We start from the raw sequence: 16,582 nt of genomic DNA, 5'->3' as shown, positions 1-16,582 counted from the left end.
AGTTGCTCTCATTTTCCTGGTATTTTTTGCAGATGAGGGTGTTTGGGCATTGGCCGGTCACATAACATGCTCACAGGTGCACGGCTAGTGTGTGGCGGAGCTGGACTGTGACCCCAGACGGGCCCTCCAGAGGGCCCGTCCCTTGGGTGCTTACGCCCACAGCGACGCCTTTAATTTGAGCTCCTTCCGTGGATGTCGGCGCTGGGTAGACACTACATGGAAAATCACTTAGGCTGTCACGGTTGCTTTCACTCTGCTCAAGTTGCCACGCTCCAACCCCCCCCCCCCCCAGCCCTTTAAAAAAAAAAAAGAAAAAGGAAAAATCTTGAGGCTTGTAGTTTTAGCATCTACTGGTTGTATCGCTCTGTTAGTCACCTAGCACCCCAGCCTTGACTTCCTCGTGGGTGCAGTGGGAGCATTTTACGTACCTAAGCCGACCGCCGGAACAGGTACCCGAGAAAACGTGTTTGGGAACAGGAAAGTGTAAGGCCGCGAAAGCTGGAGGGCACCGTCCCAGGACTCGTGCTCTAGCCTCCACCCATCCAGCGCGTCTTTAGCTTCCTTTTTTTTTTTTTTTTTTTTTGCGTCTTTAGCTTCCTAGTGACAGCGTGCAAAGAGTGGCATCGGCTACTCTGAGGCCTCCGTGGCGTCCTTAAGCATCTATGTTTTAAATTCACTTCCAAGTCTCATCTTGCACAGGGAGTAGGATTTAAACTTAAAAGGCAGGTCCCGAGGGTGAAAAGTGAATGCAGTCACGGTTGTCCCTAAAATACCTCAACGTCCACCCTTCTCGGCTGACTTAGTGTTACCTCCACGGCCTCTGCTGCCCTTGTTCACCGCAGCATCACCAAGGGCCTAGGGGAGCAATCGGCACATATTTGTTGAATGAATTAATAGCTGACTTGCAGCGAGGAGCCAATTTCGTGAAAAAGCGAGACCTTTTCATGCCAGCATCCCGTTTAGTGCAGTAGAGGGTCCATCTTAAGTCCACATGGGGACCCCCTCCGTGGCACCCGTGTAGTTGGCATTTCTGTCACCGAATGTAAACATAATACGACTCTGCGGTGTGTGTTTCTGTGATTACAACAAGCTGCACAACGTATGTTATTATTTCACTTCAGAAATGAGGAAATCAAGACTTTGTAGAGGCAAGAAACACAGCCAGAGCCTCCCTGCTGGCCCTCGAAACACATTCTCATGTTAAAAATATTGGATTTTCCAATCTTCCTCCTGCCACCGTAGAGTGTCTGTGTGCCGCGGGCTGAAGTAGGGAGTGGGTGAGAAATAGGACTAAGGAGGGTCGTTTCTTGTGTGACACTGAGACCAGAGGGCAGCAGGTGCTGTTTCCACCTGAAATAAAATCTTCATTTTGTTTAGCTCTTTCTTTCTTTTTTTTAAAATTTATTTTTATTTATTTATGATAGACATAGAGAGAGAGGCAGAGACACAAAAGACTGGAGAAGCAGGCTTCAGGCAGGGAGCCCGACGTGGGATTCGATCCCGGGTCTCCAGGATAGCGCCCTGGGCCAATGGCAGGCGCCAAACCACTGCACCACCCGGGCATCCCCTGTTTAGCTCTTTCTTAAGCGTCTGTGATGGTTTAAGGTTTTGGGAGTTACTTCGATTGTACTGAAGGGTAAACTTCCCAGATTGGGGCGATTATTGGCCCCAAGAACTATTGTCATGGAATCTTCTAGCACTTAGATCAGTCTTGCTGTTTCTTTTTTTTTCTTTTTTTTTTTCCCCTTTTTAAAAGTCTTGCTGTTTCTCATAAATGCCAAGGTGCTCAGCAGTTTGGTCTTGGAATCAAGGCTTTTCACTTCGGCTGCGGGAACCAATGGCCTCCGACACTGCCTGCATCGGCGTCTTGATTGGAGGTGGTTTATGAGGGGCACCTGGGCGGCTCAGTTGGTTAAGCGGCTCTTGATTGGGGCGACCTGGGGTCCTGGGGAGTCTGTGTCAGGCTCTGCACCCAGTGGGGAGTCCACTTGAGGATTTTCTCTACTCCCTCTACTGCTCACCCTGCTCACAGGTGCTCTCTCTCTCTCTCTCTCTCCCTCTCAAATAAATAAATCTTAAAATTTTTTTTTCAAAATTTTAAAAGTGTTTTATGAAATTTACCTCCCATGACTCGGCCAGCACGTGGATTGTGTGTGGATCCCTGTGCGAGAGGTGCTTGCTTCATTTCGGGGACTTTCTCTTCCATGACTTACATAAGGACTTTCTTACTTGACTTGAATTCCATGGTATGACTTCTTGTTCCTGAATTGATGCCAGGACTTGGCTTATTCCTTGTGCCAAATTAAAAAAAAAAATTACTTGTAAGGAATCACATTTGACTCACTATTACTCATGAGCACCTGAAGTCAACGGCTTGAATTTTAAAGTCGGTTCATCAGGAAATATTCAGCAGACGTTTTCTGGGGGCCTCACGGGGCCTAGAGTGTCAAGGGGGTCAGTGTAGCTAGTAGGCTGTTTCCGTGATGACATTTCAGATTTGAAGGATTCTCCTCCACAGAGGTGAGTCGGGAAATGTTGTCCAGTGATAACTGGTCAGAGCTTGATATTGGGCAAATATTGACTGATTTGATTAGTCTTTACAGTTTTGGATGTTCTCCCTGTGGTCCAGGAAGCCGTCATGCGCACCCGAGTGGGGAAGGGTGGTGCTTGGCCCCGCTGAAAGCTGGCGGAGCCTTTTTTTCAGAAATCATATTGAAATGAACGTGGGGGCGTGCGGGCGGTTCCTATAAATGATGTCATGATACAGTAACACTGTATTAATCTTTTAGAAGTCTGTTCTTGGCTCATTTACCCAAATAATGTTGCCAGATATTACAGCTGCAGTGTAATTTGAAACAATGTGAAAATTGCCCTGTTTACTCATTGCAAGCGAGAAGGCCAATGCTAAATTAGTTTTCATGTTAAAAGTTGATTGAATTGAGTAATAACCAGCTTTATTCACTCTTCTCTGGTCCTTTTAATGAAAGTCTTTTCCCCCAGTGCAGTCCTTTTTGATTTAAACTCTTTGAAAACAAAAGAGAAAAAAAATCCTAAAAAAGTTACTCCTTTCTCTCTTTTCTGCCTCAGAAGAGCTGAGGACGGGCACTGGGTTAGGAGTTGCCCCAGATGAAGTCCTAAAGGGCTTTGTAGCTCATGCTACCAGAATCCTTTTACGTAAACTGGAAAAACAAACAAAAACTAACGTATCAGAATCTGAATGAAAGCACCGGGGGAGGGGGGGAGGACCATGTGTAGAGGACGCGGCGCCCCGAACCCGGAGGCGAGGCCCTGGCCGGCCGGTACCGCGCACCTTCCTAGGAAGCAGCCTGAGGTTCCGGGGCCTCCGGATCACCGCATCCCACCCGGCGCTGCGTCTCGGGCTCGTGTCGGGCTCGTGTCGGGCAGCCCGGGCTCGGCCTCCAGCGGAGCTCTGCCCCCGCCTCTGCCCCAGGAATGATTGCCTCCTGTCCCATCCCCGGCGTCCTAGCAGCTGTCCTTTGCTTTCCCAGGAGGAACCTGCCCTCCAGGTACTTACACCTGTCCCTGGATGTTTGGGGTCAAATCCTCTGCTTGGGGTCAGATATGGAGCTTTGTGCATCCCCCGCCGGACCGTCCCCTTCCCTGAGGTGTCCGTCACCGCCAGCAGTGCCCAACCTGAGCCGTGCATTCAGTGACAAGTCCTTGGGCCCCACACGTTTTGGGGTTGTTGGGCGCTTCTGTTTCTTTTTTTTTTTTTTTTTTTTTTTTAATTTTTATTTATTTATGATAGTCACAGAGAGATAGAGAGAGAGGCAGAGACACAGGCAGAGGGAGAAGCAGGCTCCACGCACCGGGAGCCCGACGTGGGATTCGATCCCGGGTCTCCAGGATCGCGCCCTGGGCCAAAGGCAGGTGCCAAACCGCTGCGCCACCCAGGGATCCCGGCGCTTCTGTTTCTGCTACGTAATTGGCCCGTTTGCCATCTTAGGGCGTCAGCTCATCCTTGAGTTAGTGAAATGTTCCTCCGGTTTTTCTCTATACTTGTTGCAAAACCCCAAAGAGTTACTCTCACCCTTTTGTTGGGTCACAGGCACTTTGTCTATGACTGCAGGTGGCTTGTCTCTGCCCTTCAGGGACCCTCTTAGGGCCAAGGGCCCTTAATGTCTTTCATGCCCTGGACCGCTTTGTTTGCTGGAGCCTGTGGACAGAATAATTTTTAAATGTATCAAATAATATACCTGCGGCCGCAAAGGAAGCCAGTTATGCTGGAATAAATCATGAAAATGTTAAATTTACATGGAGCTATATGTATGTGCTTTTTTTTTTCCCTTAAAGATTTTATGTATTTATTTATTAGAGAGAGAGAGAGAGAGAGAACACGAGCAGGGGAAGGGGTGGAGGGAGAGGGAGAGAGAATCCCAAGCAGACGGCCCTGAGCACGAAGCCTGACATGGGGCTCGATCCCGGGATCCTGGGATCCTGACCTGAGCTGAAATCAAGAGTCAGATGCTTCACTGACTGAGCCCCCAGGCTGCCCTCTACAGATGTGCTTTTTATTTGTTTTTAAAAAAGATTTTATTTATTTATTCATAGAGACAGAGACAAAGAGAGAGGCAGAAACACAGGCAGAGGGAGAAGCAGGCTCCCTGCAGGGAGCTCGACACAGGACTCGATCCCGGGACCCCGGGGTCACACCCTGAGCTGAAGGCAGACGCTCAACCGCTGAGCCCCCCGGGTGCCCCTCCATATGTGCTTTTTTTTAAAAAGCTAATTCAATGACAAGATTTAGTGGTGGATCAAAAACCTACCATAATTCCAGGGTAACCGTGACAGTAAAATATGTTTCCGGGATCTAAAATTGTAATGTCATGAACAAAAAAAATCTTTGCTCAGAGATTCTTTTTTGGTGACCAAGTCCCAGATTCTGCTAAGTGGTCCTACGAGTCTACTGTGGTTTATTAGTGGGAGGGAAGGGTAAATTGCAGTTAGACTTAGTGAAGTTAAGATGTAATTTTTCTTCTTCCAAATTCATGGACACGTTCAGCGTGGTCCATAGACGCTGCCTGTCTATGGGTGATGCCCACTCACCTACTGTGAGTGACTTTCCTGGGCCGCAGCCCCTATCTGCTCGGGACGAGATACCACCTGCTGTTTCCATTTCACCCGCTGGTCCTTGCTCTTCCTTGGCCTGACTCTGCGCTGACCTGACCCTGGGGGCAGGCCAGCTAACCCCATTCTGCAGTCTTGCCTGTTGTGTTTCTAGATGTTTACAAAGTCCAAGAAATGGGGGGATCCCTGGGTGGCGCAGCGGTTTGGCGCCTGCCTTTGGCCCAGGGCGCGATCCTGGAGACCCGGGATCGAATCCCATGTCAGGCTCCCTGCATGGAGCCTGCTTCTCCCTCTGCCTGTGTCTCTGCCTCTCTCTCTCTCTCTCTGTGTGTGACTATCATAAAAAAAAAAAAAAAAAGTCCAAGAAATGATGCACCTTCATCGGGTTACTTTCCCCCCTTCTGTTAGCCTCCACTGAAGACTCTCAGTCTTCTCAAATTCAACCCGTAATAGTTGCATTTGTAAAGCATTTTTACGGTGTGTGTTTTCACCTTGACGTCTTACTCCATCTTACGAGGAAAGAGAGGTAGACATTATTATCCCTTCCCTCCGTCGCTGCATCCCTCCAGTACTTGCTGAGCGTCTATACACCAGGTATCTGTACGTGAGATCTAGGCACCGGGGACATCGTGGAGAAATGCTATGTGACTGCACGGCATGGAGACCTAGTCTGACCTCGGACAGGGGAGGGCCGGAGGTTGAAAGACTTCAACTGAGATCTACAAGATCTGGTGGAGAGAGTTGGGGAGCATGTGGCAGCCGGGGGCGGGGAGAGGCAGGACACGGAGGGAGTGTCACAGAGAGAAGAAGCAGCAGGCAGTCTCCTACAGATGAGAAAGGAAGCTGTTCCTCAAGGTTAAATGACTTGTCAAAGCCACCCATCATGGACCTGGGAGTCCTTATGGCTTGTCTTTGTGCTGTCCCAGGGTTAGAAGTGACTTCCTCCTCTGTCGTTCATGGCTCCGCGTGGAAGTAACCATTCTGACATGTCTCTTTCCCTTCCAAGTTGGATATTCATTGAGGAAATCTGTGTGTGTGTGTGTGTGTGTGTGTGTGTATGTGTAAACTCTAATGGAAGTTAAAATTCTGTGAACTTGATCGGCACCCAGAGAAGATCTAGCGTCACCCAATGATGATGATGATGATGATGGGAGGTGACAATAGGTCACGTTACCAGGGTACCAGGCACGCTTCCATATATGTGACACGTGCTCATTCACTTGCTAGTCCTCAGAACATCCTCTGAGATGGTGTCACTGGAGGACACAGGCGTGGAGTGGCTGAGTTTACAGACATGTCAGGAACACAGGCTGGGATTGAAGGCAGGTAGTCTGGCTCCAGAGCCTAAGTTGTTAAGTCACTAAGCTTCACACTTGGGATGATAGAGAAGAACCTGCACAAGGGATGCCCGGGAGGCTCAGGCATTTGAAGTGTCTGCTTTTAGCTCAGGTCACGATCTTGGGGGTCATGGGGTCGAGCCCCACATCGGGCTCCCTGCCCAGTGGAGAGTCTGCTTCTCCCTCCCCCAGCTCCCTGCTCTCTCTCTCACTTTCTCAAATTAAATAAATAAATAAATAAATAAATAAATAAATAAACTTAAAAAAAAACTTACACAAAACCCTGTATTATATTATTATATATTATTTATAACCTGTTCCTTTGTTTGAGGTGCTCTAATTCATCATGGCCACAGTCATCATTAGTAGCCATCAGCCAAAAATTACTATGTCGTTGTTTTGCATTTTCTCAGTGAGCTTCCTTGAAGATTTTTTTTAACAACTTTTTTTTTTTTTTTTTTAAGATTTTATTTATTCATGAGAGACACACAGAGAGAGGCAGAGACACAGTCAGAGGGAGAAGCAGGCTCCATGCAGGGAGCCCGACGTGGGACTCGATCCCAGGACCCCGGGGTCACACCCTGGGCTGAAGGCAAAGGCTCAACCGATGAGCAACCCAGGTGTCCCCCCTTGAAGGCTTTTAAAGAGACCTTCAAACCTCGCCTTTTCCTCTCTCTCTGGTTTGGCCACAGTCCGGTTCATGGCCTGGTTGACACTTTTACCACCCATTCCTGTGCCCTGCGCCTGCCCATGAACTCAACTTGCAAAGAAAGAAAACCTAGCCCTGACACAGGTTGAAAATTCTTGTTTAAAACAGATTGCAAAAAACCCCCCAAAGCCCCCAAAAAACCAGATTGCAGTTGGGCAGCCTGGGTGGCTCAGTGGTTTAGCGCCGCCTTCAGCCCAGGGCGTGATCCTGGAGTCCTGGGATTGAGTCCCACGTCGGGCTCCCTGCATGGAGCCTGCTTCTCCCTCTGCCTGTGTCTCTGCCTCTCTCTGTGTCTCTCAGGAATAAATAAAATCTTAAAACAAAACAAAACATAAACAGATTGCAGGGAAGGTATAGTTTTAAAAGCCAACTCCATTGGCAGAGGTTATTAGCTAGATCCAACTTAAATCAAGTTCTTTTTAAAAAATGTTTCCTCCCTGTCCTTTGAGCCTGAGACCCACAGCTCCCATCCTCAGAGTTACACACGGGAGTTGGTGCCGCCGAGCAGCGATTTTTTTGGTCCTTATTGAAGATTTCACGTGGAGCTTGGTTTTCCTCTTGTGTCATGGAGCCAAATATTTTCAAATGTGTCTAAGAAGGAGTCCAGTTGAGAATGAGAGGTTGTGAATAAATGAAATTACGTACCGAAGATATCCGACAGTTGTTGTTCTCAGTGCCGAACTGCTTATTTCCACCCATATGTTTTCTTCACTCTTCAGGTTTGAAGACTTGTAGGTAATTCCGTTGTCGGTAGAGGTTAGTCAAGGATACTAAGTGACTTGAGGTTTTGCAGTTGTAGGGGGAAATAGAGGTCAGATGGGAAACTCTACAATACTAATATTTAGGGCAGTATTTAAAAAAAGTATGGTAATTGGGTCAGTGATATATGTGTGCGTGTGTTTTAGAAAGATGCATGAATGGGAAAAGGGAAAAGGGAAGAATTTTTTTTTTTTTGCATTACATTTGAACACTGTCACGTATTAGAATGGCGCCTTACCGATGGAGAGATCAGCCTTTGAGGGCTCAGAGGAGTTGACCAAGAGGCTGTGGGGTAGTTAGGACAGAGCCAGGATCGAAACATATCCTCTGCCTTCAAATATGCTTGACTTGTGCCTTCTGGGTAAACAGATTTCCAGCTTTGCAACCTGTGTAAGCAACAGGTCCTAGGCCAGGAGGATGGAGACCCTCATGCCTGACCTAAAGGCTCGGGGGGCCGGGATGAACTTACTTACTTTCATCTCTGAGGTCAATTGAAATCATAAATGTGGAAGTATCTGGTACCTGATAAATGTGAAATTTGTTTCTCCTTTACATATGGATCTGTAGATTGTTCAGACTTTTCCAGTGACATTACTTATTTTCCACCAAGTCCCCTTTGTCTTATAAAACCATAAAAAGAACCATCTTACTATATAGAGCATGTAGGCTGAGTAAGCTAAAAAAAAAAAAAAAAAAAAAGCAGAGCTCTTGTATGCCATAAGGTAACTTCCAAGAGGTTATCATCCAGCCAAAGGGTTCAAAGTCTCATGGAGCCACTGAAGATTCCAGCTACGGTTTAACTTTTAAGAAAACAGCAGAGATGGAACGTAAACACCAAGAGAGAGGACGAGATGCTAACCTCTGTACCATTTGCACTCGTGGCTGCTGTGGTTTTGCTTGTGGGGTGGTTAATGTCCAGATCAGTTCCACATAATGGAAAACTGACCTCAAACAGAAGGAGGATAAATTGGATAAAAGGAGGAAAAAAAAAAAGACTAGAAGAGGTTGCTGTGGTTTCTAAGAAGGAAGTGGCTAGAGGGGAGATTGACGGCGGAGGATGACAGGTTGGACGCTGGTGTGGGGCTCTGAGGTTGACCTTGGGGTAAGGGGCGGGGGCCGTGCCTCCCTCCTTCCTGGTAGAATGGGAAATATCATCGGAGGGTAATAAATATATTTAGTTTAAACTTCAGTTCTGTATGTTTATATGAGAAGAGATTAGATTACAGATTTATTATAACTCATTCCCCAGAATATCTGGGAAGGAGTAAAAAACCAAATAATCCGCAGTTACTCATCTTAACAGGACAGGGGAGGCAGGAAGCGGGCGTGTGTGGACGACACAGAACAATGAATAATAGGAAAACCACTGAGGGCCGAGGGACTCCCACGGAATCTTCTCCTCCGTCCTCTGCCTCACGTCATTGGCTGGACGACACCGGCCACAGCCGCATCCTCCGCGAGAGGAAGGGGAAGTGTTGGAAGACACAAGTCACCCGCCAGTGACAGTGGATGACCTTAAACTTTCGGAAGACGTTACCCCGGCGTCACCCCTCGGAGTCTGTGTTCCTCCCAACCACTGCCCTCACAGCAGCACTCACAGGCCTCTGGTGCCCGCCTTGACCCTCGCGTCGTGATGAGAGTCAGATGTTTAGACACACGCGGCTAACGTGCCTCGACTTGGCCGCAGCTTGGACCATGACTCCATATGACAGATCCTGGGCAATTGCCGTTTTTGTCGTGAACATGACTGATGCTGGGCCTGGAGCCCGACGAGACGTGATGCATGGTGTTGCTGCATCGACTGACCGTCGCGGAAGCCTTTGTCTGAAGTTGGTCCTGGTCGTCTGATTTCGGGAGCATAGAGCGCAGTCAGGGTGCCAGTTTCGAATTCAAATGTCAGCCAGCTGTGATGATTAGGTTCTATGAATTTGTGCTTTAAAGGAACTTACATCTTGCAGGTGGTTCTCTCTATATAAAGAGTAAAATTGTTCAGGGCGCCTGGGTGGCTCGGCCTTTGGCTCATGTCGTGATCCTGGGGTCCAGGGATCGAGCCTCATGTTGAGCTCCCTGCTCCACGGGGAGCCTGTTCTCCTGCTCCCTCTGTCCCTCCCCCTGCGTGTGCTCTCACTGTCTCTCTCAAATAAATAGAATAAATAAATCTTTTTAAAAAAGAGGAAAATTGTTCAGTGTTTTAATTTCTTTTTAAATTTTTATTTATTTGACAGAGAGCGAGTGAGGATGTGCAGGGGGAAGGACAGAAGGAGAGGGAGAAGCAGGCTCCCCACTGAGTGGAGAGCCGGACACGGGGTTCGATCCCAGGACCCCGAGGTCATGACCTGAGCTGCAGGCAGAGGCTTCACTGATTGAGCACCCCAGGCTCCCCCGTTTATGTTTTTAAAGTGTATTGTGCACGTATTACATTCACAATATTTAAAAAGTTTGTTATGGATTAAAAGGAAAGTACACGTAACACAATGGTCAGGAATGTGAGATTTGAAATTGAATCTTAGTTTAGGACTTAATCTTCTCGTTTAGTAGTTAATGCCCCTCAAGCTCGTTTCCCCCATACATACAATAGGGAGAGAGCATCCTGGTTTCGTGGAAATATTGTGTTGATTTATTGAGATGATGCTTTTAAAAAAATTTTTTTTTAAAGATTTTATTTATTTATTCATGAGAGACACAGAGAGAGAGGTAGAGACACAGGCAGAGGGAGAAGCAGGCTCCATGCAGGGAGCCCGACGTGGGACTTGATCCCGGAACCCCAGGGTCACGCCCTGAGCCGAAGGCAGATGCTCAACTGCTGAGCCACCCATGTGTCCCATGATTTTTTTTTTCCTTAAACATCCAGTTAAAGTGAAATGTTCCTTAAGCTTTTCATCCCCTCTGTTATTCCCTCCTCAGAGAGAAATTTGGTGGCAGTAGCCTGGCTATGGTATCTTTGCAGGCCTCCGTGAGCTAGGTTCTCTGAGTTTATGAGATAACGTGGTGCGGGAGAAGCAGACCAGGGCCAGAAGCAGGGGGGTGGGGGGGGGAGGCCCATCCTTGTGCGTGCATCTGGGCTCAGCTCTGGAGGACAGCTTCTGGAAACCTCCCCGGCTCTCGGAGGCCTCTGTGCTTCCGCCGTGCATCACCTCCTTTGTCCGCATGTCTGGGGCTGCTCCTCATGCACGTGCCTCCCGTCATGCTTGGAACACCATACAGTTACTAAAAAACAAAAGTAGCTGCCTACCCGCTAGCCTGGAGGTCCTCTGAGGGCCTTGTCCGCATCTTCATATTCCTGGTGCCCAGCACGGGGCCTGGCAGTGAGCACTGATGTCGTAAAGGCGGTTGCACGAGTACGTGGCCAGGGTGGAGGCAGGACTTGCTGGGTGGTCTTAAGCAACTTACTCCGTGTTTTGAACCCTGAACGTCCTTGCCTCTCCGTTGAGCCTCGCACCTTGATTTGTCTCCTGCAAAGCATCGATGTCAACCCAAGTGGACAGATGTGAATATTTTTTTTTTCTGTAAATTTTCGGATGCTGGGCAATAGAAGGTAATATGAAAGAAGTCGTCATATTGGAATGTAAGCTACGATCTTTATCGCGGAGCTGTTTGTAACAGTGAAGCTGGAAACGACTGCGACTTCTAACACGAGGGCGTTGCTGGAGGGCCGACGCCAGGTACACACCGTGTAATACTGTGCAGCCGATGGTCATGAGAGTCACTGAATCTTACATGATGCGCCAAGTCCTGTTCTGCAGGTCTAACAAATATCTCCTTTAATCCTTGTGACACCCCCCCCTCCCGTCAGGCTGGCAGCATTCTCGATTTACAGATGGAGGAGAACTAAGTATGCGCGTAGCTTAGGAAGAGGTGCAGACGGATTTGGATGTGGATAAAGAGCAAGTGGAAGGTGAGCGTGGACAGTGCCGTCGGCATATCGTGAGCGGAGAAGAGCAAGCCCCGGGTAGGTCATCTGCCAAAGAATCATCAGCAGTTGCCTCTAGGGACTGAATCTGTGGGGGAGCTTTTGCTTTCCGTAGGGCACTTTTCGATTTGATTGGAAACATCTTTTTTTTTTTTTTTTTACAATGAACATATTTTTTTTTTTTTTTTTTTTTTTTTTTTTTTACAATGAACATATTTTATAGTTAACGAAATGAAGCGGCGGATGATGGCTGTCACCAAAAGAAACTTCTGGTTTCTTATGCAAAACAAGAAATACCCAAGATTCCTTCTTTATTTCTCTCCCTCCTCGCTATTTTCGTGTTTCCTGGGTCTCGGGAATCCACTAGACTTCAAATTCGCAGTACCGGTGAGGGGCGCACAGATTTGGCCAGTACGCAGGGAGCGTGACACCTCGGTGACTCTGGGACTAGAGCTTGCAAGCCAGCGAGTGCCTCTTTCCGTCAGCAAACAAAACCTCTACCTTTCACAAATCTAATGAACCCAGTGACTATCCTACATTCTACGGAAGCTGTAAAACTTAAACCTGCCTGGGCCGCCCACCAGTGTGCCAGAAGGTTCTGCGCGGGGTGAGCTGCTGTTCAGCAGCTGGCACAGGAATCCGCAGCCACCCGCGCACGGGGGGAGACTACGCAGCTGTGCAGCTTCGCCTCGGTGCCCGTCACCGGGCGCGGCGGTGCCACGAAGCCGCCAGGCTCCCGGGAGCGACCCCAGGCGGTGAGGCCTGGTTGCTGGGCCTCCTGGTGGCACCGGCGCCTTGTTGCCCCTGGGCTTGCAGCCCTCACTGTTGCTTCAGAAACTTTTGTTACTGCAGAACTTTCTCACACTCGCTGGCCCAGATGTTTGCTGGATTCCGGGGCTGGTGCGTGTGGTCAGGCTGCCAAATTCCAATTTTAGATGCTGCTTGTGACCGTGCAACTCTGTTAACTCAGGCTTTACAGGGCTGACAGGGTGTGTGCTGTGTGGTGTGCTGCTGGGGAAGGGAGAGCAGTGAAGAGCAATCAATAAGCAACTACCAACCGGGAAATAAACCTATATTTCAAGAGGTTTTGAATGTTACCAGTGATAAAGGTCTCTGAAAGGTGCAATGGCTCTGGGATTGAAAATCACCCACATTTCACAAAGAATCAGGCTAACATTTTTTTTTCCCCAAAAAGATTAGGCCACTCATTTTACTTCTGAATTTCCAGTTATTTCACAACTTTCTTTCGTTTTTTAAAATATTTTATTTTAGGGCAGCCCCAGTGGTGCAGTGGTTTAGTGCCACCTGCGGCCTAGGGGCGTGATCCTGGGGACCCTGGATCGAGTCCCATGTTGGGCTCTCTGCATGGTGCCTGCTTCTTTCTCTGCCTGTGTCTGCGCCTCTCTCTCTCTCTCTCTCTGTCTTTATGAATAAATAAATAAAGTCTTTAAAAAATATTTTATTTTATTTTGTTTTATTTATTCATGAGAGACACAGAGAGAGGCAGAGACACAGGCAGAGGGAGAAGCAGGCTCCATGCAGGGAGCCCGACGTGGGACTCGATCCCGGGTCTCCAGGATCACGCCCTGGGCCGAAGGCAGGTGCTAAACCGCTGAGCCACCCGGGCTGCCCACAACTTTCTTTCGTTTATGTGCCTCAGAATGTGACATCATTTCTAAGTCACAAAGTTCCTTCTAATGCATAAAATAAACCTTTCTCCTAATGGAGAAATTTATAGAGGCATCTGCATTTCCTCCCTCCCCCCCCTCCCTCCCTCCGTCCCCCCTCCCTCCCTCCCCCCTTCCTTCCTTCCTTCCTCTCATACTTAAGTGCCTATTCTTTGCCAGCTCTTGTGACTGCCATTGAGTTCATTGTCACTGAACTTTGAACCAGGCAGACAAGTTCGTTTGCTCTCAGAAACTGACATTCTGCTGGAGACAGACACTAAATAAATACAGGATTTCAGATAAGATCAGGTGCTGTGGATAAAACTCAACAAGATGACGTGATGGGGGTCTGAGAAGTGAGAAGGAGGGGACTTGTTGCCTTCCGCTGGCCGGCTGACCTTTCAGCTGAGACCTGAGTGATGAGAAATTAGGGGGACACTGTTGGCCAGACATGGGGGCCTCAGCTTTCCCGTGTGTAAAGGTGGGGCAGGATGAGGATACCTGCCTCACAGGTGGTTGGGATTAACTGGGCTAACATGCGAGACTGGCCAGGATAGCGCTTTGATGGATAATAGCCATTATAAATTATATTATTATATATATTATTATTATATTATATATAATATAATTATATATTATTTTATATATCATATATTATATATTTATATATTATAATTATATATTATATATTATTATATTATATATATTATAGTATTATATATATTATAAATTAAATAGTAGGGCTTTAAAAAATGTTTCTCTCCACCACAGTTTTGCAAGTCTGTTAGTTGAAGTCGTCACCATATCATCTGTATAAAAATCCATTGGCAGTAGAGGCCAGAGTAAAGACCTACTGGAGCCATGGTTTGGATTTAGGGTGTAGGACCAAACAAGATGATTCCAGAATCTAGCCTGGGGCCTCTTGAGATTACCAGAGGGCTAATTGCGTTCCATTATATGCCAACTTTATTTCAAGAGTTGGCTAGAACTTAGTTATTTGATAGATGAGTTGGACAAAAGACTTCAGAATACGAACCACGCCTTGGGTTTACTTAACTCAGTTCCTCCTCCCCAAGGAGGTGAGTTTCTGGAAGCCCTGAAGGCAGGGCCAACACACTAGCCTCAGGAGGCTCCTGAGATGTGTTCACATCTTGGCAGGTCGTCCGCTGAAATTCCCTAGCTCCATAGTGCAGAGCGTGGAAGAGATGGCTTTGGCTTGGGAAGGTTTGACAGCAGGTGTTACCCTGTGGCTGCCAAGAGCTGGATGATAGAGATTCCTCATTGCAAAGAATGTTGGAGAAAGCACATTTTATTGTATGTGGGCCAATTTGAATTTATTCTTACCAGTCGTGGTTGTTGTAGACCTTATTCCGAGTGCCGTATGCCAGGTTTCCTGAAGGGACAGCACGATGACTAACACTCACATGGCATAGCACATAGACCTTGGCCTGGATCTTCGGGCCTTACAACCACCGCAGTGGTTCTCACCATTTGACGGTGTCCATGAGGACTGTCAGTGCCACGATGCTAAACGTCTGAGCGTTGAATCTAGTCCTACCACGACCTGTGAGACCCCGACCCGTGAGACCCGGAGTGACTTATTTAACTGTTCTGTGGTTTGGTTCCTTGTCGTGAAGTGGGGCTCCCAGGAGTCACCTCAGAGGACTGCCGTGCAGAGGAGGCCCACGTGGGTAAGCCCCTCGGAGGAGCGCCTGGGCCAGAACCAAGACTACGTGGGGGTGACCCAGACGCCGGGGGCCACACGACTGGCTTGCCCAAGCAGATTCGCAGAGCTGCACCCCACGTGAGTCTCCTGATTCTAAGTCTGGAGAGCTTTCTGCTCTGCCTTGTGTTGAACGGTTGTTTTTGATCTTAAAACAGGACTCCAGAAAGGAGTATATTAAGACATTTACGCTTATAACAATAAGCTAGCACATTATTAGTAGCTGTTAGCCCTGCTTTACATATGGGGAAACTGAGGTTCAGAGTAGTTTTTTTTTTTTTTAAAGATTTTATTTATTTATCCATGATAGACACAGAGAGAGAGACAGAGACACAGGCAGAGGGAGAAGCAGGCTCCATGCAGGGAGCCCGACGTGGGACTCGATCCCGGGTCTCCAGGATCACGACCTGAGCCAAAGGCAGACGCTAAACTGCTAAGCCACCCGGGGATCCCCTTCTGTTTGCTTTTTAAGTGAACTCTGCACCAGACCTGGGGCTTGAGCTCATGACCCTGAGGTCAGGACGTGCACAGCCTACGGACTGAGCCAGCCGGGCGCCCCTCATAGTAGCTATTTTGAAATGACCTCTGATGTTACTTTTGTTGATGGTTTTAGAATTGCCCCTGGTCCTCTTCTGTCTGCTTGCTGATGTCATAATGAGCGTGGAAAGCATAAGACGGGAAATGGCATTTCTAATGAAACGGTCAATTGGACTTTCCTTGAAGGCAGAACTATACAAAGGACGCGATTCTCAAAATGAACAGAGATGCGTGGATCACAGCGGGTGCTTTGTCTTCTGTGGTGAGCTCTGGCGGTCACTCCCCAGATAGTCTCCCTTTCTTTGGAAATTACCTGAACGATTAGCATTACCTTATTTTATTTTATTTTTTAAGATTTTATTTATTTATTCATGAGAGACACACACAGAGAGAGAGAGAGAGAGAGAGAGAGAGAGAGGTAGAGACCCAGGCAGAGGGAGAGGCAGGCCCCACGCAGGGAGCCCGACGCAGGACTCGATCCTGGGTCTCCAGGGTCACACCCGGGGCCAAAGGCAGGTGCCAAACCGCTGAGCCACCCAGGGATCCCCTAGCATTACCTTATTTCAAATAAAATTTTTAAGGTGAATATTTAAATCTGAAAGTGTATACAAGGACACAGGAGAAACAAGAAGAAAGAGAATCCCTAGTTTCTTCAGACACAGAAAGTGACCCCTGCAGTAGACCAGGGAAACAGTGGGGGGCTCGTTGGCTGTGTTGCGGAGCCACCGGCCCGGCCAGGTTGTGACTTCGTGTGGCTTGGGCAATAGAAGGTGGCTGTGTCTTCACCCGCGGCGGCCAGCGTGGGAACCAGTAGCGCCTGCTGCGTGGGTGCCCGCGCCCTGGGCCTCGGCG

General features: G+C 48.1%; 1 protein-coding gene across 12 annotated transcripts in view; it reads left to right on the top strand.

The window, feature by feature from the left end:
* The window catches only part of LIMCH1 (LIM and calponin homology domains 1), a 302,543-nt gene that overhangs the window by 42,526 nt on the left and 243,435 nt on the right, over positions 1 to 16,582 (top strand). Inside the window, exon 1 of one of the 12 annotated variants that reach the window (XM_041742407.1) lies at positions 2,499 to 2,520. The exons of the other annotated variants lie outside the window; for them this stretch is intronic. The gene's annotated coding sequence lies outside the window, so the exon portion shown is untranslated. Of the gene's footprint in view, positions 1 to 2,498; positions 2,521 to 16,582 lie in introns of those variants that run through there. 12 annotated transcript variants of the gene reach the window in all.

This window comes from Vulpes lagopus, unplaced genomic scaffold (assembly GCF_018345385.1).
Source record: "Vulpes lagopus strain Blue_001 unplaced genomic scaffold, ASM1834538v1 ctg48, whole genome shotgun sequence".
NCBI classification, from domain to species: domain Eukaryota; kingdom Metazoa; phylum Chordata; class Mammalia; order Carnivora; family Canidae; genus Vulpes; species Vulpes lagopus.
Note: the sequence above shows the minus strand (reverse complement) of the source record. Positions and strands in the feature narration are given on the sequence as shown.